We start from the raw sequence: 2,794 nt of genomic DNA on the forward strand, positions 1-2,794 counted from the left end.
GCTAGGAGCGCACTTATGAGAGCTGCCCCGCCACGATGTCAAAAAGAACGGGCAAAGAAAGTATCCTTGGCACTACGGTCGGTAAATTCAGCCTCTCACTGGACAATCGATAAAAATAGCTGATTCTAACGCACCAGTCGACATATAGATGGCGCCWCCAGGGGGCACTAGATTCAAAAATTCCTGTTTAATTTGGAACACACCTTGTATTTCAATTTGTCGCTATTGGTCTCAAAACTAAGATTGTCCATTTCTAATTAGAAATTTTTCATTCTCTTTTTAAAAATTACAATTTTTCTATACTACTACCGAAAAGCTACTCCGATCGATAAAAGAGTGGCTATAACAGTATTTGCTTTAGGCTCAACTGCAGAGGATCGGAGTAACGCTAATATGTTCGGGGTAGGAAGATCTTTCGATTGGAGAAATTTTGCTGGTATTCTGTACCGAAATCTGAAGACTACTGCAGCCATTCTATTTCAAAATGTTGGCACTTAATAGGGAAAGCATAACAGAATTTATGACTTGTTTCGAGGTACTCGGGTTCCCACAATACTTAGGAGCAATTGGTAAATAGTAGTTAAAAAATCATCTGACGAGGCTGTGAACTATTACAATTACAATGGGTGGTATTCCACCATTTTAATGGCATTAGTTGGTTCTAAGTAAGTTTAGAAACTCAATATAGATATAAGTACGTAAGTAATGTATACAATGCATTTTCAGATACCGTTTTACTTACATAAGCGTCGAGAGTCACGAGCGATGTAATGACTCTAAATTTATGAGGCGTCATCACTTAAGCAAGAAATGGATAATTGTCCTCTACTAAACGGTAAATGGTTACGCGGTTTGAAAGAATTGGAGACTAGACGCCAAAATCCGTGTCATGTTTTATATGCATCTGACTACCCAATTAATGGAGAAACGTTTCGGACAACACTTTGCACATTTTTTGGTAAGAACATGTGTACATTGTATCACAATGTGTACATTTAACACAATTGCATACACAGTAAACCAAAGATAAAGTTGTTCACCCCAAACAAAATTTATTTGTTTTCTCCATATAAAAATAATTTTAATTATAACTAAAACTAAAACGGCTGAACTAATTTAAGGCGACGATAAACATGTTGCAAAATGAAAACATATTCATTTATTTTTTATTTTTTCAAGCAATAGTTTATTTGTTTCTTTTGAGTCTTTCGCATATTCTTCCATCAGTGGGGTTTTTTAATTTTTTTAATATTACACTTTGAAAATTATTTATTTTTATTATCGGTGATGGCAATGGAAATGCAGCAACAATTGAAGAAGAGGCAGCCGTTCCACCGAAACTTGCAGGGGTTCAGAATTAGTAGAACCTTTTTAAAAATATGTATGTATGTAAATATAAATAATATACYGAATTACAAAACAAATGCCCCTTACTTTGAAAGCTTTCTTCCACTAAGCCATCGTTGTTGTAGCTGACGTACGGCGACAGTACGGCTCTCATTCTTTCATATAATGGCCACTGCGAGGGAGAACTGCCAGTTGACCCGACTGCTGTCTTCTCTTTCCCATAAAACATGATATTTATGTAATAACTCTATTTTTCCTTAATTTTATTTAATTACCTTATTCTCTGCGACAGATTGTGCATTTTTTRTTTTATTTTGTAGCAGTCTCTAGTCCCTATTTGAGACATTTTGAGATAATGTCACAATTTGTGACGAGTTAGTATTCACTAAACAGTCTCTGGCGTTAGTCTCAAATTTGTCACCTGATATTTAGCAGGTCGCAAAACTAACAAATACTATTGTTTACAATTTTGACTATACTGAATAGAGAYCATCATAGATATTAATCGATTGTAGTTTTTTTTTTATTTTGTCAGCAACTCAAACACGAAAAGTTTAAACATAAATCAATTTTACATAAATTATGAGACAAAGTCAGCGTATATTTTAATTTTTACTGGTAATTATTTGACTATGTTATAGAAAATTTAATAATTGTTATCGACATATTTATTTTCATTCAAGTGTAAAAACATCTCTAAATAATGAAATGTAATAGATTTTGTGGCTGTCACTTAAAATACTCTTATAGCAAAATGTTCTAAAGTCACAAAAATTTTCTCTAACTTAAAATCTCAAATTTAGAGACATGTAACTGTATCACAGTACTGAATAGCACGGTAATTTTCAAGTGACAATTTAGGACTTGCAATAATATGGCTGACTTTGAAAACGTCAGTTGACTTGCATACGAACAAAGTTCGAAGTCCGATAAAGCATCCGCAGTATTTATTACATTAGATGACATTTTGAAAGGCATTAACTCGGTGGTCGATGCTCAGGTCATGGTTAATGCTGTGAGAAAGAATATTAAAGAAGTTGACTCCAAATTCCCATTCAGCCGTGGTTAAGAAGAGAAACAATACAACAGGAGAAGCTACCAGCCACTGGGAATTTTACGGGGAAATGAACGATGTTTACGGCACTCGCAGCGATGTGACCGTTCCTCAGGAGACTTTAGATTCATCGCTATATGATATATTGAGTGGAACCGGTGATACTAATCAAAATCAGATCGAAAGAAGTGCGAGGTTCTAAGTTTTTTGGAAAAAGAAGCCTCTGCGGACAAAGAAATTTTAAAAGAGTGGATGCAGGTAGAAAAGAAATGCTGGAAGTGGAGACACAAAAAGTGGAAGAAATGCGAAGCCTCCGTTTGCTACTGACATCTATGTCTAATAACCAATAGAATACATTGCTGACAGAGTTCAGTTAGCTGCGCATAACACATT

This window comes from Bactrocera latifrons, unplaced genomic scaffold (assembly GCF_001853355.1).
Source record: "Bactrocera latifrons isolate USDA-ARS-PBARC rearing strain unplaced genomic scaffold, ASM185335v1 scaffold_244, whole genome shotgun sequence".
Classification (NCBI taxonomy): domain Eukaryota; kingdom Metazoa; phylum Arthropoda; class Insecta; order Diptera; family Tephritidae; genus Bactrocera; species Bactrocera latifrons.